Source organism: Schistocerca nitens, chromosome 5, assembly GCF_023898315.1.
Source record: "Schistocerca nitens isolate TAMUIC-IGC-003100 chromosome 5, iqSchNite1.1, whole genome shotgun sequence".
NCBI classification, from domain to species: Eukaryota; Metazoa; Arthropoda; class Insecta; order Orthoptera; family Acrididae; genus Schistocerca; species Schistocerca nitens.
In genome coordinates this window covers 631,064,002-631,088,420 of record NC_064618.1, presented here as the reverse complement: position 1 = coordinate 631,088,420, position 24,419 = coordinate 631,064,002, and positions in this window count along the sequence as shown.

Genomic DNA, 24,419 nt, shown 5'->3' with positions numbered 1-24,419 from the left:
TTTGAAATTTTGAAACGACATTTAATTCTGAAATGGGCGTGTTTCCAGTAGCTAATTCCTTAAGCTATGTATATTTTTAATGCCAGCGATTTTGTCTCTGTGGTAACACCGATCCCTGTCAGACCATCGAATTAAGTGCTGTCGGGCTTGGTTAGCACTTGGACGGATGACCGTCCGGTGTGCCGATAGTTGTTGGTAAGCGGGGTGCAATCCGCCACTGTGAGGCATTTTGAGGAGCTACTTGCCTGAGAAGTAGAGGCTGCCGTCACGATTATTGCCAATGGCTGGAAGAGCGGTGAGCTGACATCACGCTCCCTACATATTCGCATCCAGCCTATCCGCTGACGATGATACGGCGGTAGGTCAGTACCGTTGGGTATTCCGAGACCTCTTCGGGCGGGGTTTAGTTTAGTTTGGTTAATAATACTACTAAGCACATAATATACACTGAAGCGCCAAAGAAACTGGTATAAGCATGCGTATTCAAATACAGAGATATGTCAACATGCAGGATACCGCTCTGCGATCGGCAACGCCTATATAAGGTAACAAGTGTCTGCCGTAGTTGTTAGATCGGTTACTGCTGCTGCAATGGCAGATTATCAAGATTTAAGTGAGTTTGAACGTGGTGTTACAGTCAGCCCACGAGCGATGGGACACAGCATCTTCGAGGTAGTGATGAAGTGGGGATTTTCCCATACGACCATTTAATGAGTGTACCGTGAACATCAGGAATCCGGTATCATATAAAATCTCCGGCATCGGTGCGGCCGGAACAAGATCCTGCAAGAACGGGACCAAAGACGACTGAAGAGAATTGTTCAACGTGACACAAGTGCAACCCTTCCGCAAACTGCTGCAGATTTTAGAGCTGGAAACATGTTGCCTGGTGGGACGAGTCTCGTTTCAAATTATACCGAGCGGATAGACGTTTATGGGTATGGAGACAACCACATGAATCCATGGATCCTGCATGTCCGCAAAGGACTGTCCAAGATGGTGGAGGCTCTGTAATGACGTCGGTTACCCCTGGTAGGTCTAGATACGACTCTGACAGGTGACAATACGTAAGCATCCTGTCTGATCACCTGATTCCATTCCTGTCCATTGTGTATTCCGGAGGACTTGGGCAATTCCAGCAGGTCAATGCGACACCCCACACGTCCAGGACTGCTACATAATGGCTCCGGGAACACTCTTCTGAGTTTAAACACTTCTGCTACCCACCAAACTCCCAAGTCATGAACATCTGGTATACCTTGCAACGTGCTGTTCAGAAGAGATATCCACCCCCTCGTACTATTACAGGTTTATGGATAATGTTGCAGGGTTCGTAGTGTCAATTCCCTCCAGCACTACTTCAGACATTAGTCGAGTCCATGCGACGTAATACTGCAGCACTTCCGCGAGCTCGCGGGGGCCTACACGATATTAGACAGGTGTTCAAAAAAAGAAAAAAAATGGTTCAAATAGCTCTAAGCACTATGGGATTTAACATCTGACGTCATCATTCCCCTAGACTTAGAACTACTTAAACCTAACTAACATAAGGACATTACAAACATCCATGCCCGAGGCAGGATTCGAACCTGCGACCGCAGCAGCAGCAGCGCGGTTCCGGACTGAAACTCCTAGAACCGTTCGGCCACAGCGGCCGGGCAAGGCAGATATACCAGTTCATTTTGCTCTTCAGTGTATAAATACAGGGTGGCACACGAAATGTGTTACCATTTTGTTTTTGAATATAAACTTTACTGTCAATACAATCTGAAAGGAACATATACTACAATGAAGAGCCGTCCATGGAGATTTGTTCTAACTCAGCACATGCTCAATATGTCCACCATTTCGTTTCTAACTTCCTTCAAACGAACACTGAAGTTAGTGATTACCCTACGGCACATGTCTTCCGTAATTTCACTGCAAGCTTGAAGAATAAGTATTCTGAGCTCCATTAAATTCCACAGCTTCTTGCTACTGCCTTGCCCTTCAGCACGCAGTGGTTCATGCAAGATGGGACAAGGCCGCATACTGCAAACACTGTGTTGGAGTTTTTACACGAGCATTTCGACATGCGGATCATTTCACTCAGGTTTCCAGGTCGCTTCAATGACGGACAAAATTGGCCCCCCAATAGTCCAGACCTCAATCCATGTGACTTTTTTCTTTGAGGGTTCCTAAAGGAAAAAATTTTCCCTAAACGTCCACGCGATTTAATGGACCTCAGAAGACTTATTCTTCAAGCTTGCAGTGGAATTACGGGAGAGATGTGCCGTAGGGTATTCACTAACTTCAGTGTTCGTTTGAAGGAAGTTAGGAAACGAAATGGTGGACATATTGAGCATGTGCTGAGTTAGAACAAATCTCTATGGACGGCTCTTCATTGTAGTATATGTTCCTTTAAGATTGTATTGACAATAAAGTTTATATTCAAAAACAAAATGGTAACACATTTCTTACCCCAAATGTATATATATATAAGGAAAATAAAAAAATTCAAAATGTGTTTTTCCGATTTACTTCAAACTTTTACACGTTAGTGTAGTAAAAGTTTAGGCAATGTAGACTGTATACTTTTTAATTATAAATGAAATGTACAATAGCGAAATGTTGTTAGCAAACAGGTACGTTGTATTTCTGGCTTATCGGTTTATGATTAGAATACTATTGCAAAATCTGAATAAGCACTATCAGTAAACAAGGCTCAAGGTCAGGGAGAGGGTGGAAGAGGAAATGGACAGAGAGAGGGGGCAGAAGGACATGGAGGCAGAAAGAAGGAGAAGATGGACAGAGACAGGGGAGAGAACGAGATTAGGACGTATATCGAATTCCCATACACATTACAAAGGTGGGCTTTCTCTTTTCTTTCTTTCTATTTAAAAGGACTGGGCCACAACAAAGTGCGGTCGGGTGCAGCTAGTTTTTGTATACAGGGTGTTACAAAAAGGTACGGCCAAACTTTCAGGAAACATTCCTCACACACAAAGAAAGAAAATATGTTATGTGGACATGTGTCCGGAAACGCTTACTTTCCATTTTAGAGCTCATTTTATTACTTATCTTCAAATCACATTAGACATGGAATGGAAACACACAGCAACAGAACGTACCAGCGTGACTTCAAACACTCCGTTACAGGAAATGTTCAAAATGTCCTCCGTTAGCGAGGATACATGCATCCACCCTCCGTCGCATGGAATCGCTGATGCGCTGATGCAGCCCTGGAGAATGGCGTATTGTATCACAGCCGTCCAAAATACGAGCACGAGGAGTCTCTACATTTGGTACCGGGGTTGCGTAGACAAGAGCTTTCAAATGCCCCCCTAAGCGAAAGTCCAGAGGGTTGAGGTCAGGAGAGCGTGGAAGCCATGAAATTGGTGCGCCTCTACCAATCCATCGGTCACCGAATCTGTTGTTGAGAAGCGTACGAACACTTCGACTGAAATGTGCAGGAGCTCCATCGTGTGTGAACCACATGTTGTGTCGTACTTGTAAAGGCACATGTTCTAGCAGCACAGGTAGAGTATCCCGTATAAAATCATGATAACGTGCTCCATTGAGCGTAGGTGGAAGAACATTGGGCCCAATCAAGACATCACCAACAATGCCTGCCCAAACGTTCACAGAAAATCTGTGTTCATGACGTGGTTGCACAATTGCGTGCGGATTCTCGTCAGCCCACACATGTTGATTGTGAAAATTTACAATTTGATCACGTTGGAATGAAGCCTCATCCGTAAAGAGAAAATTTGCACTGAAATGAGGATTGACACATTGTTGGATGAACCATTCGCAGAAGTGTACCCGTGGAGGCCAATCAGCTGCTGATAGTGCCTGCACACGTTGTACATGGTACAGAAACAACTGGTTCTCCCGTAGCACTCTCCATACAGTGACGTGGTCAACGTTACCTTGTACAGCAGCAACTTCTCTGACGCTGACATTAGGGTTATCGTCAACTGCACGTAGAATTGCCTCGTCCATTGCAGGTGTCCTCGTCGTTCTAGGTCTTCCCCAGTCGCGGGTCATAGGCTGGAATGTTCCGTGCTCCCTAGGACTCCGATCAATTGCTTCGAACGTCTTCCTGTCGGGACACCTTCGTTCTGGAAATCTGTCTCGATACAAACGTACTGCGCCACGGCTATTGCCCCGCGCTTATCCATACATCAAATGGGCATCTGCCAACTCCGCATTTGTAAACATTGCACTGACTGCAAAACCACGTTCGTGATGAACACTAACCTGTTGATTCTACGCACTGATGTGCTTGATGATAGTACTGTAGAGCAATGAGTCGCATGTCAACACAAGCACCGAAGTCAACATTACCTTCCTTCAATTGGGCCAACTGGCGGTGAATCGAGGAAGTACAGTACATACTGACGAAACTAAAATGAGCTCTAACATGGAAATTAAGCGTTTCCAGACACATGTCCACATAACATCTTTTCTTTGTTTGTGTGTGAGGAATGTTTCCTAAAAGTTTGGCCGTACCTTTTTGTAACACCCTGTATAAATGAAATATACAATAGCGAAATGTTGTTAGCAAACAGGTACGTTGTACTTCTGGCTTATTGGTTTATGATTAGAATACTACTGCTAAATCTGAATAAGCAATGTCAGTAAACAAGGCTCAAGGTCAGGGAGAGGGTGGAAGAGGAAATGGACAGAGAGAGGGGCCAGAAGGACATGGAGACAGGAAGAAGGAGAAGATGGACAGAGACAGGGGAGAGAACGAGATTAGGACGTATATTGAATTCCCATACACATTAGAAAGGTGGGCTTTCTCTTTTCTTTCTTTCTATTTAAGCGGACTGGGCCACAGGAAGGAGCGGTTGTGTCCAGCTAGTTTTTGTATATAAAGTGTGTTATTAGTAGAATAGCCCTCTCGTCGCATCTTCCTTTAGCTGCGAGCTGTCGCCACGGTGGTCAGTGGAGTCTCCGGCGCCTCGAGAACGGACGCGCTCAGCGACATCCGATGCAATTAGCGAGGTGCGGCGGTCGCACAGTGCCGCCGCTGCCGCCACCGCCCGCTCAGCCCTGCTCTTGGCGGGAGTTCCATTTGCATCCATAAATTCGCGCCGCCACATTTACCGCGCCAGCCTAATGGAATAAATGGCCGCGACGCGCCTAATATTTCCGGCTCTTCGCTGCGGCCGGCACCGGACTGGCTAGCAGCGGGCTGATTAATCTGCGCGCACTGCGGCACTACCCGCCGGATATCGACGGGCCCGCGCGCCCGCTGCGCCGCGCTGGAGGTGCCGGAAAGTAGTGGGCGGCGGGCGCGGTAAGCCAAGGCTGCTCACAGGCTGCCAGCGCGCTTGTTTAATCTGTCACTGACGAAGTGCCATAACACGATATCCCATTAACTTCGCTCAGTGGAAGAGTGGTCAAAAAGACCGAACACGTGTCTCGGCTCAGCCGTTGATACTCGACAGTTTCTCAAAAAATGATTGTCAAAGTTTCCGAGGAATGTACGAGTACCTTTGAAAGGGTACAGTACCTCCCGACATTGAAAATAGGTACAAAATTCTTCCTTATTCTTGTCTGAACAATATATTTTTTGTAATAATAACTCAACTTCACTTAATACACCGAAGCCGGATACCAGTGTAGGAAAGAATGACAATTTATTCATTTAACTGATCACATGTGCACTCCCACAAAATAAATCCCTACATCCAATTTGGTGAGATCTGTGAAATGAATGAATGTATGGTTGTCTGCTAATCGCAGATAGTGAATGTGCAATACATGATCATCTTTCAGACGGTCCTTTGGTCACCTTTGGTGGAACCAAAGAGATGAAATTTACCTGAGCTTTGAGCGCCTGAAATGTGGCTGACCAATACGGTAGCAAGGTGCTCCCCCACTTCGGCAAAGGTGCGAGCTGACCTGAAGAACGGCCATGTTTCAGCACTCTGGCGCTGGATCTTGTGTCGGTAAGACCTGTCTTAGGTGTGCTCCGTAAAGACAAAAGAGTGGAGAGAATGGTATGCATGTGGAATACTTAGGAGTAGTTTGGAATATTAATTTCTCTATTTCAGGAACTTTTGTGGGGAGAATTAAATGTCAAGCAGGTAATATTAAGGGGATCGTAGTAATCTTCGGAAGTGACCAACGGTCACAATGAAACCACGTGTAGCAATAAGCTGAAATACTTCCGAGTGCATAAGTTAGGCTTAATTACTGGCGTGCCGGCCGTGGTGGCCAAGCGGTTAAAGGCGCTACAGTCTGGAACCGCGCGGCCGCTACGTCGCAGGTTCGAATCCTGCCTCGGGCATGGATGTGTGTGATGTCCTTAGGTTAGTTAGGTTTACGTAGTTCTAAGTTCTAGGGGACTGATGACCTTAGAAGTTAAGTCCCATAGTGCTCAGAGCCATTTGAACCAATTACTGGCGTGTGTACTGTAAGTTGGAAATATTTAAGAAATGGCGTGTGCAGGACTTGAAATTAGAGACTGGTACTTCCACGTGGTGAGTACTGTGTGAGTCTCAATCTGCGTATGAGACAAAGGATAAAGCGAAATACTCGTCCATGGTATCAGTTGAGGACTCGCGTGTGTGACGAATATGTTCTTAATATTACTTTGCGTGTTATGTTTCCGTGTGATGCTGGATTCAAACTCTAATACTCTGATAGAGAAGCAAGGTGAGTCAGCCTTCTATCCACTTGGCTTGCATTGCACAGCAAGACGTGCACATATCCTCCAGAGTTCGTAGTAGCAAAGAAAAGTTACGAAGTGGGGCAGAGTCGTGTGAAACTGGGATGAATACTAATTGAAGTGGGAAAGCTGAAAGTGAAGTGATTCTAACGTTGTGACTATTCTTTGTGATGTATGTTGCCAGTGTGATGTATTTCGTGTAATTCAAGTATGTGTGATTTGTATGGGAGAGTAGCAAGATAGGTTCAGACGCAGTGGGTCATCCATGTTCCTTTTTGTACCGCTCGGTCTGGAGGAAGTTTTCGTGATGGGTGTGAGAGTCGAAGTGTGAGATATCGCAAAAGATCCACCATCCTACCCAGAAAGTGCACTGTAGCGTTAAATAATTACGAGACCATAAGATAGAGAACCAATATAAAGCTATGCCCACTGGACGGAGTTTCTCATGTGTAATTGTTGTATAAAATGTAATGGTGTGTTTAATCTTTGAACGATAATATAATTTTTCGGAATAAAAAGGATAGTGAAAAGAATAAGATTGGTGGCGTTGTTCTTCCAGTAGTGTGTAGTCATGATACCCAGAATTTATAATGTGTGCGCCATTCATATTCAGTGCGATGGCCACGTGCTGGTCAAAGCCATTGTGTAAGAAAGAAAATGTGGTATTGCCAGAGCGTAGTGAACAATCTGAGTTGTGTAAATTACTAATAGTCAGATGTGCGTTATCCGTTTCCGTTGCGTAATATTCAAACAGGAGAATAATTTGTAGCTTAATTGTGGGTACTAGAGCTCATAATCAGTCATTGAGAAATATGAATAAATCCACTCGCTTGGCAGACCACTCATCTTGCAGGCCTGACTGCTTCATGCCACAGTATGAGCAAGGCATGTGGGTGCCTCTCACCTTATATGTCATCTAGTGCGTGGTATGGCTAGATGAAATGGTGAATCAGTGATTAGCGTTGCGACTTCTTAGTTTTGGACTCCACGTTCGAGACCTGACTATTGTTTTTACTTTATTTTTATTGTTTTCAAAATTGTTCAAATGGCTCTGAACACTATGGAACTTGACATCTGAGGTCATCAGTCCCCTAGACTTAGAACTACTTAAACCTAACAAACCTAAGGACATCACACACATCCATGCCCGAGGCAGGATTCGAACCTGCGACCGTAGCAGCAGAGCGGTTCCGTGTAGAAGCGCCTAGAACCGCTCGGCCACAGCGGTCGGCTATTGTTTTCATTTATGTACCCATATCCTTAGAAGGTTACTACACGAATGTTTCTTATCAAGTTAAGGGATACAATGGCGTTATATTAACTGCAAATTACAACTCGATTTCGCAATAAGTGTCACATGTTTACTGTATAATATACGTACGCACGGCATGTTTGAGGGTGGGATTACAATCTTTTTAAATTCTCATAACCTGATATTTCATTCTCATATCAATTCTTATATAAATCCTTATATTTTATTCGTACGTTTGCCGGCCGGAGTGGCCGAGTGGTTCTAGGTGCTTCAGTCTGGAACCGCGCGACCGTTACGGTCGCAGGTTCGAATCCTGCCTCGGGCATGGATGTGTGTGATGTCCTTAGGTTAGTTAGGTTTAAGTAGTTCTAAGTTCTAGGGGACTGATGACCTCAGATGTTAAGTCCCATAGTGCTCAGAGGCATTTGAACCATTTTATTCGTACGTTTATTCTTCAGGAAGATTTGGTGCATTCCTTTGGATGACACCGATCGTAGAAACATCCGAAACACAGATAATGCAAACACCACAGGCACCGCGTGAAGCCAAGTTTGCTACATTGACGTTTCTTCGTATGAATCTGACTTGGGACAGAAACGTCGTTAACATTGGTGAATATTTCGCGTGCTGGCAACAATTTCGCGACAAACTGTGCATAACGAATCATTTTTTTTTTTCCAAAACTGGTGCTTACAGATGATTATGAATCAAAAGACAATACAGGAATTTCTCCGAAAATATTTCAAATAATTTTCTGATTGTTTTTTTTTTCATTCATTCATGCGACATAAGTAGAATGTTCTATCAACATATATTGCAAAACGGTCGTGTAGTAATCTTCTACAGACATGGGTTGCATAAACGAAAAACGAAAATAAAAGTAAACGGTCGAGTGTTTACGGATAAGCCGGGACACTTGTTCGCTTATTTTGACTCTTCCACTGAGCGAAGTTCCCGAGGAATCGGGTAATAGCACTTGCCGTGTTCTCCTCCTGAGAACTTCAGGAGATGAGCAAAGTAGTATAACAATTGAAACGAATTACACTGGCTCTGCTTCTGTATCATCGACCGTAATTCACCATAGAAGTAATGTATTCGCAAATGTTTCAGCTGCACAACTTATTGATGGCCTATAAGCGAGCGTTTGCCTTAACAACTCCGGCTATCCGAGCATGCCTCCCGGAACGAGAGAAACCCCCATATGTCGCTGTGTGTCTAGTTCCCGCAGTCGCACATTTGCTGCGATTCCCGCACAGTGTGAAACTTCATAATTATTGTCGTCGCCGTTATAACACGTAATACTGTTTTGCAGTGTCTATGTTTTTCAGTATACTCTGCAGTGATCTTTAGACTTGCATGCAGCCGGCCGCGGTGGCCGAGCGGTTCTAGGCGCTTCTGTCCGTAACTGCGCGACTGCTACGGTCGCCGGTTCGAATCCCGCCTCGGGCATGGATGTGTGTGATGTCCTAAAATGTCCTGAAAATGTACGAATTTTATTGACAGGCAAAGCGAAGTGAATAAACAAACCGACATTTCGTGAATGTAAAGCACTAACATTCACACTAGTAATTGCATGCAAATAATTTCCCAGACCTGAGCTATGAGACGCAGTTCTGAGGCAAGGAGAATTTTACGACAGCATGCCAACTCGCGCGGCTGAAACCGACATTGACATCGTTGTCTGATTACATCACTGTCCATACTGCTACACTCTTCTGAACTCTGCATGCGTGAGATGGTATCTTCGTACCTTGCAGACCGCAGGTTCAACACCAAATTCCTAAAACACTCACAGAGCGTCAGTGCACAACTGTGGTAGGAAGATAGATCAGAACCAGTCTCACACGTGTTAGAACACTGGACATCGTAAATTACTTTCCACTAAGTGAGAACGTAGAAACCGATCTCGAACATACTGTTATACAACATAGCCTGACATATCCTTGATACGTTCCGTAGTCGTAGTTACTGGTACTGGTTCTGTGAATTTTGGGTGCGGAACATTTCCACGGCATTGGGAAGCCAAATGATGTGTTAAAAGTTGTCATCACTGTTTGAATACTGTTAAATGTTAATTGAACAACTCATTTATCAAACTTACATTAATTCACCATAATGTTAAACCATGTTACTGTGCTACAATAGTCATTGCAATGAAGTTCATTGTGTACTTTAATAGGAACGTTGATAGATTCTCTTATTTTATACCGAATACTATTTGTGACTTGTCTGATACATAAGCAGGTGTCAGACCATGAAGCAAACATTCCAGTGGTGAAGAGACGTAGAAGATTTCGAAGAAAAAGGACGACGCCCACTGCAATTGGGCACCGAAATAATTCGACGGTGAAAGCTGAAAATTCGTGCCGAACCAGGATTCGAACATATATCTCACGCTTAATACGAGCGGTTATCTTCAGCGCCTGAGCCATCCGGAGACGCTTCCCGTCCGGCTGGAATTCCGAAAGACGTCATTGTCAACATCTCTCTGACTTTGAATGACGTCGTGTAACAGGGCTACTAGAAGCTGGATGTTCCTTCTGCGATATTGCAGAAAGACTTGGTAGGAATGTAGCCGCTGTACATGATTGCTGGCAGCAGTGTTCACGAGAATGTACGGTCGAAAGAAGACCGGGCTCAAGACGGCCGTGTGGACTACCGAGAGACAAGACCATCGCGCTCGATGTACGAGGTGCATTCAAGTTCTAATGCCTCCGATTTTTTTTCTCCGGACTGGAAAGAGATAGACACATGCGCATTGTTGTAAAATGAGGCCGCGTTCATTGTCAATACGTCCCAGAGATGGCAGTACTGTACGGCAGATGGAATTTTACCGCCAGCGGCGAGAATGAGAACTGTTTTATATACTTAAAATGGCGACGTTTTCCTTACTTGAACAGCGTGCAATCATTCGTTTTCTGAATTTGCGTGGTGTGAAACCAATTGAAATTCATCGACAGTTGAAGGAGACATGTGGTGATGGAGTTATGGATGTGTCGAAAGTGTGTTCGTGGGTGCGACAGTTTAATGAAGGCAGAACATCGTGTGACAACATACCGAAACAACCTCGGGCTCGCACAAGCCGGTCTGACGACATGATTGAGAAAGTGGAGAGAATTGTTTTGGGGGATCGTGGAGTCACTGTTGAAAGATCGCCTCCAGAGTTGGCATTTCTGTGGGGTCTGTGCACACAATCCTGCATGACGACCTGAAAATGCGAAAAGTGTCATCCAGGTGGGTGCCACGAATGCTGACAGACGACCGTGTGGCATGTTGCCAAGCAATGTTGACGCGCAACGACAGCATGAATGGGACTTTCTTTTCGTCGGTTGTGACAATGGATGAGACGTGGATGCCATTATTCAATCCAGAAACAAAGCGCCAGTCAGCTCAATGGAAGCACACAGATTCACCGCCACCAAAAAAATTTCGGGTAACCGCCAGTGCTGAAAAAATGATGGTGTCCATGTTCTGGGACAGTGAGGGCGTAATCCTTACCCATTGCGTTCCAAAGAGCACCACAGTAACAGGTGCATCCTACGAAAATGTTTTGAAGAACAAATTCCTTCCTGCACTGCAACAAAAACGTCCGGGAAGGGCTGCGCATGTGCTGTTTCACCAAGACAACGCACCCGCACATCGAGCTAACGTTACGCAACAGTTTCTTCGTGATAACAACTTTGAAGTGATTCCTCATTCTCCCTACTCACCTGACCTGGCTCCTAGTGACTTTTGGCTTTTTCCAACAATGAAAGACACTCTCCATGGCCGCACATTCACCAGCCGTGCTGCTATTGCCTCAGCGATTTTCCAGTGGTCAAAACGGACTCCTAAAGAAGCCTTCGCCGTTGCCATGGAATCATGGCGTCAGCGTTGTGAAAAATCTGTACGTCTGCAGGGCGATTACGTCGAGAAGTAACGCCAGTTTCATCGATTTCGGGTGAGTAGTTAATTAGAAAAAAAATCGGAGGCCTTAGAACTTGAATGCACCTCGTATGGCTCCAGCGCATCGTACTGAATCTGCAGTAGCAATCTGAGCAGCAGTTGGCACCACTGTGAGTCTAAAAAATGTTACATACTGGTTACTTCAAGGACAGCTTGGAGCCAGAAGCCCTGCAGCATGCGTTCCACTGACCCCAAATCACATCCATGTATGAATAGTGTCAAGCTAAAGTTAATTGGAGGGCAGGGTGAAGGTCTGTTGTGTTTTCTGATTAAAGCTGGTTCCGCCAGTAATGGCCCCGTGTTGGTTGAAGGAGTTCAGTTGAGGGCCAGCAAACAACTTGCCTGCGTGATAGACACGCGGACCTACACCTGAAGTTGTGGTCTGGTGTGAGATTTCATACTACAGCAGGAGCACTCTCGTAGCTATCTCATGCACCGTGACTGCAAATTTGTTCGTCAGTCTGGTGATTCGACCTGTCGTGCAGTTATTCACGAACAGCATTACAAGGGGTGTTTTCCAACACGATAACGCTCACCCACATATCGCTGTTGTAAGCCAGCACACTTTATAGAGAGTCCACATGTTGCCTTGGGCTGCTCGATCACCAGATCTATCTCCACTCAAGTACATATGGGACGTCATAGGACGACAACTCCAACGTCATTCACGAACAGCCTTAACCGTCCCTGTATTGACTGACGAAGAGCAACAGGCATGGAACTCCGTCCAATAAACTGACATCCGCCACCTGTACAACACAATGCTCGCACGCTTGCATGCTTGCATTGAACATTCCGGTGATTATAACAGGTATTAATGTACCAGCATCTCACATTTGTAATCACATCTCTCTCACACTCACATTAAATTTCGAACCTGCAATGTTTATCACATATGTTACGTAGACCAATGTGGTCCTGAAATTTCATTATTCTACAACAATTATTTCATGGTGCTGCGTTTTTTTTTTTTTTCCTTAGGTGTATATGTGTGGTGTCTGTTCTGTTGGAAATGTGCAACGCAGTTGTGCGGACAGTCAGGAATACTAGGCTCGCAGATGTCTACCATGTCCGGAACACTACGCATTGAAACCAGATGGATAATAAAAGCGACTTAAAATAATAACTATTGTCATCGACCGCATGTAATTGGAATAGGCGAAAATCATAATACCGACACTGTCCTTTAACTTCTAACCCGAAAGTAATTTATATTGCGGATATCGTATCAGATTTACCCACGAATGTCCGCATACAGGCAAACCTCTAGTGACGTCGCTGAGCACTTACTCCACTAGTTAAGCGCAACGCAGGCGCACGGTGGACCAGAGGGGAGCCGTTTGGGGATGCTACTGCAGGCTTAGCTCGCGCAACCCCGAGAAACAAGAACTGCAAGACGAAAAGCCGGTGGGTACGGTCGCTGAATTGGAATTTTCCGCTCGCTATTGCGGCGCCGTGCGGAATACACAATGCGGCAGTTTGAGGACGGCGCTCCCTCGCAGACTGCTGCAGAAAAACACCATTTGGCGAAAGGGGGCAGGGGGGGGGGGGAGCTCGGCCGGCATGGCTGCAGCAGAGCTAGGCTCGCCTACAGCTAGGCCAGTTCCGGAATGGCGAGGTGCCATGGCCGCAAAAGTCCCTACTTCCCAGACTCGAACGACACCTCCGCATTTATCAAGCAAAGCGCTATCAGTTGTCATATGCGAGTACTCCTCAAAGTCCATTTCAAACGTCCAGCATATCACTATGCCCTCTTCATAGTTCGAAACACGAAAGTCGTCGTGTCATCAATATCTAAAAATGGGAAGGAATATTAGGGTTTGACGTCACACAGTATCGAGATTACAAGAGACGGAGCACAGGGCCGGGCTGCGGAAAGATGGAGAAAGAAATAGATCATGTCCTCCTTTTCAAAGGGGCCACTCCACCATTCGTCTTAAGTAATTTAGGGAAACTATGGAAGTCCTAACTCAGCAACGCACTTCAATGCCAGACGCTTTTAATAGTTTCCACAACCAAACTCTCTCTCGAAATCTGGCAGAAAACCCAAAGAGATTCTGGTGGAATGTAAAATACATTAATGACAAGATGCATTTAATAATGTTAATGTGCGATAACGATGGCGATGTTATTGATGACAGAGCCACGGAAGCAGAGCTACTAAACACGATTTTCCGAAATTCCTTCAAAAAAATAAGACGAAGAATTCGAATCACGAACAACTGGCTACATGAGTAAATTAGAAACAGATATCCTCGGTTTCATGCAGTGAGCACAGGAGAATTAGCCTCATTTCACATGCAGCCCAAGTGATGTTAAGAATAATTAATAAGAGGCTTGAAAAAGTAATGGAGGACAATCTTGGCAAGGAACAGTTTGGCTTTAGACAGAATACGGGCACCAGAGAAGCAATAGGGCTCCTACGAATCTTGGCAAAAAGTTTACTGAAAAAAGGAAGAGATCTCTATATGTGCTTCATCGACACACAAAAGGCATTTGACAAAGTGGATTGGGACAAGCTGGCGACTATAATGAGGGAAAAGAGAGTGGACTGGAAAACCAGAACACCTGTAAACTCATTACATCTGAATCAAAAAGCCTCAGTTAAAGTGAGAGGAAAAAGTATAAATTGGATTGGACTAGGAAAGCCGGCCGGAGTGGCCGAGCGGTTCTAGGCGCTTCAGTCTGGAACCGCGCGACCGCTACGGTCGCAGGCTCGAATCCTGCCTCGGGCATGGATGTGTGTGATGTCCTTAGGTTAGTTAGGTTTAAGTAGTTCTAAGTTCTAGGGGACTGACGACCTCAGCAGTTAAGTCCCATAGTGCTCAGAGGCATTTTTTTGGACTAGGAAAAGGAGTAAGACAAGGGTGCTGTCTATCACCTACCCTTTTCAACCTCTACTTGGAAAATATGATTGACCAATGCTCGTTAGATGACAAAGGAGTAGAAATTGAAGGAAGAAAAGTCGGATGTTTGAGGATTGCTGATGACATGGTCCTTCTAGACACGGGGGAAAAAATTACAGGATTTACTGGACACCATTGAAGCCAATGGAAAAATTATGAAATGAAAATTAACATAAAGAAAACAAAAGTTTTGGTACTAGGAGGAAATAAAGAAATAATAATTAAGGTGAATGGAGAAATATTAGAACAGGTACAAAATTTTAAATACACTCCTGGAAATTGAAATAAGAACACCGTGAATTCATTGTCCCAGGAAGGGGAAACTTTATTGACACATTCCTGGGGTCAGATACATCACATGATCACACTGACAGAACCACAGGCACATAGACACAGGCAACAGAGCATGCACAATGTCGGCACTAGTACAGTATATATCCACCATTCGCAGCAATGCAGGCTGCTATTCTCCCATGGAGACGATCGTAGAGATGCTGGATGTAGTCCTGTGGAACGGCTTGCCATGCCATTTCCACCTGGCGCCTCAGTTGGACCAGCGTTCGTGCTGGACGTGCAGACCGCGTGAGACGACGCTTCATCCAGTCCCAAACATGCTCAATGGGGGACAGATCCGGAGATCTTGCTGGCCAGGGTAGTTGACTTACACCTTCTAGAGCACGTTGGGTGGCACGGGATACATGCGGACGTGCATTGTCCGGTTGGAACAGCAAGTTCCCTTGCCGGTCTAGGAATGGTAGAACGATGGGTTCGATGACGGTTTGGATGTACCGTGCACTATTCAGTGTCCCCTCGACGATCACCAGTGGTGTACGGCCAGTGTAGGAGATCGCTCCCCACACCATGATGCCGGGTGTTGGCCCTGTGTGCCTCGGTCGTATGCAGTCCTGATTGTGGCGCTCACCTGCACGGCGCCAAACACGCATACGACCATCATTGGCACCAAGGCAGAAGCGACTCTCATCGCTGAAGACGACACGTCTCCATTCGTCCCTCCATTCACGCCTGTCGCGACACCACTGGAGGCGGGCTGCACGATGTTGGGGCGTGAGCGGAAGACGGCCTAACGGTGTGCGGGACCGTAGCCCAGCTTCATGGAGACGGTTGCGAATGGTCCTCGCCGATACCCCAGGAGCAACAGTGTCCCTAATTTGCTGGGAAGTGGCGGTGCGGTCCCCTACGGCACTGCGTAGGATCCTACGGTCTTGGCGTGCATCCGTGCGTCGCTGCGGTCCGGTCCCAGGTCGACGGGCACGTGCACCTTCCGCCGACCACTGGCGACAACATCGATGTACTGTGGAGACCTCACGCCCCACGTGTTGAGCAATTCGGCGGTACGTCCACCCGGCCTCCCGCATGCCCACTATACGCCCTCGCTCAAAGTCCGTCAACTGCACATACGGTTCACGTCCACGCTGTCGCGGCATGCTACCAGTGTTAAAGACTGCGATGGAGCTCCGTATGCCACGGCAAACTGGCTGACACTGACGGCGGCGGTGCACAAATGCTGCGCAGCTAGCGCCATTCGACGGCCAACACCGCGGTTCCTGGTGTGTCCGCTGTGCCGTGCGTGTGATCATTGCTTGTACAGCCCTCTCGCAGTGTCCGGAGCAAGTATGGTGGGTCTGACACACCGGTGTCAATGTGTTCTTTTTTCCATTTCCAGGAGTGTATCTTGGAAGCAGGATAGACACCGCCTGGAAGTGCAGCACAGAAATTAAAACAAGGAAAGAAATGGCAAAAGAGGCGTTTTATAAGAAAAGGAGAATTTTCTGCTGCAGTCTGGATAGAGAACTCAGAAAAAGACTCATGAAATGTTTTGTATGGAGTGTTCTTCTGTATGGCGCTGAAACATGGACTTTGAGGAAGAAAGACAGAGAAAGGCTGGAGGCTTTTCAGATGTGAACATGGCGGATGATGAAAACAATAAGTTGGATAGACAGAGTAAAAAATGAAGAGGTGCTGAGACGAGTGGGAGAGAAAAGACAGTTAATAGATGTAATAAAAATAAGAAAAAGAAATTGGTTTAGGCATATATTAATAAAGAATAACGGACTGATAAAAACAGTTTTAGAAGGTAATGTAGAAGGGAAAAGGAAGCGAGAACGGAAGAGTTTCCAGATACTGGATGACTTGAAGGACGGCACAACATACAGCAGCCTTAAGAAGGAAGCAGTGGATCGCAGAAAATGGAGAGGCAAAGGACCTGCTAATATAGCAAATAACTGATGATGGTCCTCGATATAGTGAAGAAACTTAAAACACTTAAGAAAAACAAGGCTTCCTGTAGAGACCGTTTTTCAGTGAGGTTCCTGTCAGAGTATGTCGATAGAACAACCGTATAATCAGAAATCACATACAATCGCTCTCTTGGAAAAAGATTTGTACCCAAAGACTGGAAAGCTGCACAAGTCACACCTGTACCCAAGAAAGGAAATAGGAGTAATCCACTGGATTACAGATCCATATCACTAACGTCGATTTACAGTAGGGTTCCCGAACGAATAGTGTGCTCAAACATTATGAATCACCTCGAAGTAAACGAATAACTGACAAATAACCAGCCTTTCCAGAAGGCTTTGGCGCCGTTCCTCACAAACGACTTTAACTAAATGGCGTGTATATGGGGTATCATCTCAGTTGTATGAATGGATTCGTGATTTCCTGTGAGAAGGGTCACAGTTCGTAATAATCGAAGGAAAGTCATGGAGTAAAACAGAGTAATATCTGGCGTTCCCCAAGGAGCGAGTGTTATCCTGTTGAAAAACACCCTCTGGAATGCTGTTCATGAATGGCTGTGCAACAGATCGAACCACCAGACTGAAGAACAAGTTTTGAGTCGCGGTGCGTGGGGTCACTACTAGAAAGCTCCTGCTGTCATAAGCAACCGCACAACAGACAACTCCATGCGTGGGTCCAGTGTATCTAGCATGCAGGCAGGTTGATTGCAGGCTCTCAATTGGCTTACTCCTAACCAATATACGGCCATCACCGGTAGACTCAGCTTTCTTCAGTAAACACGACAGATCCGCACCCTGCCCCTCAATGATATCTCGCTTGACACCACTGAAGTCACACATGCCGGTAGTTCGTCGTCAGTGGAATGCACGCTATAGGGCTTCTGTTATTCCTAATCCATATAAACGATTTAGAGGACAATCTGAGCAGGCAGCTTATGTTGCTTACAGATGATGCTGCCGTTTACCAGCAGGTAAAGTCATCAGATGATAAAACGAACACTAAAATTATTTAGACTAGTTATCTGTACGGTGCGAAAAGTAACAATTGTCTATAAATCATGAGAAGTGTGAGGTCATCCACATGACCACTGAAAGAAATCCCCTCAGTTTCAGTTACTCGATAAATCACACATTTTAAAGGCTAAGAACTCCTTAAATACATAGGGACTACGACTGCGAATAACTTAAATTGAAACGATCACATAGATAATCTTGTGGGGCAAGCAAACAAAGACTGCAATTCATTGTCAAAGCACTTAGAATCTGTAACATGTCTACTAAACAGAGTGTTTACACTACGATTGTCCGCCCGATTCTGGAATACTGCTGTGTGGTGTGGGATCCACATCAGATAGGATTGACGGAGGACATCGAAAAAGTAAAGAAGGGAACCTCGTTTGGTGTTATCGCGAAATAGGGGAAATAGTGCCACGGATATGATACACGAATTGGTGTGGTAACCATTAAAAGGAAAATGTTGTTCCCTACATCAGGACCTTCTCATGAAATTTCAATCACAAACTTTCTCCACAAAGTGTGAAAATATTTTGTTGGCGCCCATCTACATTGGGAAAAATTAAGATCATAATAAAATAAGAGAAATCAGAGGTCGCATGGAAAGATTTAAATGTTCATTTTTCCCGCGAACTGATCGAGAACTGGACGGTAGAGAAGTAGCTTCAACCCTCTGCCAGGCCTCTATCAGCCTGTAAGCGGCCCGAAGATCTTAACCTATCATATAAACTCACAAATACTATTCTCAGTGTTGCGTAATACGCACACACGCAGATTGGAAGACACGCTGATTGGATACTTTACGATCGCGTGCCTAAATCACACATACCTGGTTCCATTTGGTGCTTGTCCTCCAGCTGATGCCACTGCCAACTGTGGCTTACAGTGTTTACTCACATTCATAAATTAACTCTAGGTTGGGGGAGCATTCATACAATGAGATTCATGATTACCTGGTGAAATACAAGCATATTCTGGTAGTACAACACAGTAAATTGCGCTGCACCATTCGCAACTGACTTTTTCATACAATCGTCGTTTTCATTAACTGGCACTTAAGCCCCATAGTCTGTTTGGCGTACAATGAAATCGACAGTGAGGTGACAAAAGTAATGAGATACCTCGTAATTTCGTGTCGGCTCCATTTTTGCACGACGTAGTGCAGTGGCATGTACTCAGCAAGTCGTTGGAAGTCCGCTGCAGAAATATTTAACTGTGCTGCCTCTATAGCAACTGCAACTGCGAAAGTGTTGCAGGCGCAGGATGTTGGGTACGAACTGCCCTCCCCATTATGTCCCGTAAATGTTCGATGGGATTCGTATCGGGCAATGTGGGTTAGCAATCAGTCGCTCGAACTGTCCAGAATATTCTTCAACCGAGCGAGGTGGCGCAGTGGTTAGCACACTGGACTCGCATTCGGGAGGACGACGGTTCAATCCCGTCTCCAGCCATCCTGATTTAGGTTTCCCGTGATTTCCCTAAATCGTTTCAGGCAAATGCCGGGATGGTTCCTTTGAAAGGGCACGGCCGATTTCCTTCCCAGTCCTTCCCTAACCCGAGCTTGCGCTCCGTCTCTAATGACCTCGTTGTCGACGGGACGTTAAACACTAACCACCACCACCAGAATATTCTTCAAGCCAATCGAGGACAATTGCAGCCCGGTGACATGGCGCGTAGTCATACATAAAAATTCATCGTTGCTTGGGAACATAAACTCCATCAATGACTACAAACGGTCTCCAAGAAGCCCGGCATTACCGAGGACCCAGTCCATGTCATGTAAGCACAACCCACACCATTACGGAGCTACCACCAGTTTGCACAGTGCCTTGTTCAGAACTTGGATCCACACTCGAGTCCTGCCTTAAGCTCTTACCAACTAAAATCGGGGCTCATCTGAGCAGACCACGGTTTTCCAGTCATCTAGGATCCAATCGATACGATCACGACGCCAGAAGAGACGCTGCGGGCGACCTCGTGCGGTTAACAAAGGCACTCGCGTCGGTCGCCTGCTTCAGTAGCTTAATACACCAAATTTCTCCGCACTGCCCTAACTGACACGTACGTCGTACGTCCCAATTGGTTTCTGCGGTTATTTCAACGCATTGTTGCTTGTCTGTTCACGCCGTCAGCTCTAGGCAAACGTTGCTACTCTCTGTTGTTAAGTGAAGTTCATCGGCCACTCCATTGTCCGCGGTGAGAGATAATGCCTGAAATTTAGTATTCTTGGAGGACTCATTGACACTGTGGATCTCGGAATATTGTGTTCCCCAACAGTTTCCGAAATGGAATGTCCCATGCGTCTAGCTCCAACTACCATTCCGAGTTCAAAGTCTGTTGATTCCCGTCGTGCAGTCATAATCACATCGTAAATCTTTTCACATGAATGACCTGAGTAAAAATAACAGTTTCGCCAATGCACTTGCCATTTATACCTTACGTACGCGATACTACCGCCATTGCTATGACACGACTTTTTGTCACCTCAGTGTACAGTCGCAGTGTTTAGTCTCTCAGTTCGATCACATACTTACACCTCGATCACGCAAAACTCACTCTTCGACAAGTGTGTTAGAGGTGTGTCGGGTGGCACTGTTCTCGCAATTAACATTAATCATCCTAGTGGTGCTACCAACGGTTTTCACGATTGCTCGCTCAACCGTTCGTGGCGCGGCTGGCTGTCGACCTCGCAACATGAAATAAGAACGAGAGTATGGCCTCTCTTGAATTTCAGTCACACAGTTTATAAGTCTTTTTAATCAGAATGATCGCTCAATTGCGGTCAAGTCCACGTTTGTTGATCCCGTAATCGTCGCGGTGTGGCCGGTTGTTGGTCTCGCGACACGACACACGAATTCGGAAATTTCACTTCTCATAATAACTCACTGATACTGAACTGTTGACTCGGATGTAAACTACATAACTTTTCCACTGAAACCTTACTGTCCGCGAAAATTGAGTTGACAGTCGGCGCGGTGACTGATGGGAACGACAGTAAATGGGGAATGCCTTTATAGTCGCTCCCAGCCAACGCGCTGAGAATCAACTTGCTTTGAGCGGACAGAAACCGTTTTACTTAAATGCGGCAGTTAGCGACACTGCAGGCCACGACGCCGGCACTGCACGTCACACACACACACACACACACACACACACACACACACACACACACATCCCTATACCTAACCCACGACTCTTAACAATTGACCGAGCGAGGTGGCGCAGTGGTTAGCACACTGGACCCGCATTCGGGAGGACGACGGTTCAATCCCGTCTCCGGCCATCCTGATTTAGGTTTTCCGTGATTTCCCTAAATCGTTTCAGGCGAATGCCAAGATGGTTCCTTTGAAAGGGCACGGCCGATTTCCTTCCCAATCTTTCACTAACCCGAGCTTGCGCTCCGTCTCTAATGACCTCGTTGTTGACGGGACGTTAAACACTAACCACCACCACCACCATCTTAACAATTGCGCTGTGTGCTCTCCAGGGAGCCGACTATCGATCCAGCCGCGAGTTAGGCAATGATGTAACCGTATGCTTACAAACTGAAGGTCGGAAGACACCTAACGGCGGAGGGTACATATTGCGTCGTGTGTTCTCCAGGGATCCGACTATCGATCCTTCCGTGGGTTAGGCAACTATGTAACCGTAAGCTCACAAACTGAAGGTCGGAAGACACCTAATGGCGGACGGTACGTAATCTGCCACCTTCCTCTTTCTGCTGAAATTGTACAAATTAGGGCTCCGCAGCTGATGTCAGGTTTTTGTATAATCCACGAGAGAGCGTCGCGGAAATACTGAGTACATGAACTAGCAAAATCTTCAAGACAGTTTACACATTAGGTATTTCCTGAAAGCCTGGGTACAAAGTTCCAAGAAGTACGATTATATGAGGAATTTGCCTCCTACGTGTCGCTCCTTTAGAGACCGCTAATACATAGCCGATGTTAGCTGACAGCCGGCCGCTATGGCCGAGCGGTTCTAGGCGCTTCAGTTCGGAATCACGCGGCTGCCACGGTCGCAGGTTCGAATCCTACCTCGGGCATAGATGTGTGTGATGTCCTTAGGTTAGTTAGGTTTAAGTAGTTCTAAGTCTAGGGGACTAATAACCTCAGATGTTAAGTCCCGTAGTGCTTAGAGCCATTTGAACCTTTCTTTTCTGAGAAGAAATGAAGAAATACTGTCGCTGCCATTGTGCGTGTGTCAGAGCTCCTCTTACTTAACCGTCGTCATCACTACAGATTATCTATACTATCTGATCAAATATATACGGAACAAACATATCAGTAGAAGCTAATATGGGGTGTGTCCATCTTTACGTCATCTTGAACTATGCTGAGCGCTCTTTCAATCAGGTGTCTGTGGAGGAATGGCAACCCATTCTTCCTCAGGAACCAAAACCAGAGAACGTAATGATTTTGATCGCTGGTGACTGTGACGAAGTCGATGAACGAACTCAATCAAAAGGTGTTCATTTTGGTTCAAGTCGGGACTCTGGGCAAGGAAGTCCGTTTCAGGAAAGTTATTCTTCACAAACCAATGCCTCAGAGACGCTACTTTGTCCCGTTGTATTGTCATGCTGATGCAATGAATCTTTCCCCACGAACTCTATCTCTACCATACACAGTACTCAGTGCTGCAAAATATGTTCATAACCACACAGTTAAGAATTATTAAACTCTTCTGAAAGGATTACTCGCTCCCAGCCGGAGATGGCCTCTGGCACTCGCAAGACCTGCAGTGTGACGTGCTCTGACGTAAGCGCCGCTGTCCCTCTTTCTCGCGGGTCTCGCCCTGTCAACAGTGTCGTCACTCACACCACGGGTACCGCTTCATGTCTTTTCGCCCAACCCTAGCAGGATTTTTAAATTTTTCGTACCATCCTTTGATGCTCTTCACATTTGCCAGATATTAACCAGTGGCACTTCGGATCTGAAGCTGAAATGTAACTGGCGAGCGTATTTCTTGATACCACAAAACAACTGGGTTTCCCACCAGCAAAGTCGCCACTGTTAGAACAACACTCCTGTAATTTAAACTATCCGCAACAGGAGAGAGAGAAAAGAAATCAGATCCTGTCAATTCACATGTCGAAACGTATCCATAAAAACTTCATGCGTTAAGCTGTCATTTGAAGAAAAAAAAGCTGTATGTAGCATAGTTCCTTCTAAATTAATTTCTGCAGTCAGGGAAAGACTTTCTGCTCACCTTGTGGCGTCGCAGCCAGACTTAACTAATTCTCCCCATATCAAGAGAAATAATTACTAGATGACAGTGTCTAGTAGCTTAACTGAAACAATTTTAGTGATTAAAACATCTACACTATTTGATCAAAAGTATCGGGACACACCTAAAAACATACGTTTTGCATATTACGTGCACTGTACTGCCACCTACATACCAGCAACCTCAGTAGTCATTAGACATAGTCAGAGAGCAGAATGCGGCGCTCCGCGGAACTCACTGACTTCGAACGTGGTCAGGTGATTGGGTGTCACTTGTGTCACACGTCTGCACGCGAGATTTCCACACTCCTAAACATCCCTAAAAATGGTTCAAATGGCTCTGAGCACTATGCGACTTAACTTCTGAGGTCATCAGTCGCCTAGAACTTAGAACTAATTAAACCTAACTAACCTAAGGACATCACACACATCCATGCCCGAGGCAGGATTCGAACCTGCGACCGTAGCGGTCACGCGGTTCCAGACTGAAGCGCCTTTAACCGCACGGCCACACCGGCCGGCCCTAAACATCCCTAGGTCAATTGTTTCCGATGTGATAGTGAAGTGACACGCACAGCACAAAAGCGTACAGGCCGACCTCATCTGTTGACTGACAGAGACCGCCGATAGTTGAAGTGGGTCGTCATGTGTAATAGGCAGACATCTATCCAGACTGTCACACAGCAATTCCAAAACAACATCAGGATCCACTGCAAGTACTATGACAGTTAGGCGGGAGGTGAGAAATCACGCATTTCATGGTCGAGTGGTTGCTCATAAGCCGCACATCACGCCGGTAAATGCCAAACGACGCCTCTCTTGGTGTAAGAGGCGTAAACATTGGACAATTGAACAGTGTAGAAACGTTGTGTGGAGTTACGAATCACGGTACACAGTGGGGCGATCCGATGGCAGGGTGTGGTTATGGCGAATGCCCGGTGAACGTCATCTACCAGCGTGCGTAGTGTCAACAGTAAAATTCGGAGGTGGTGGTGTTATGGTGTGGTCGTGTTTTTCATGGAGGGAGCTTGCACCCCCTGTTGTTGTGGGTGGCACTATCACAGCACAGGCCTACATTGACGTTTTAAGCACCTTCTTGCTTCCCACTGTTGAAGAGCAATTCGGGGATGGCGATTGCATCTTTCAACACATTCG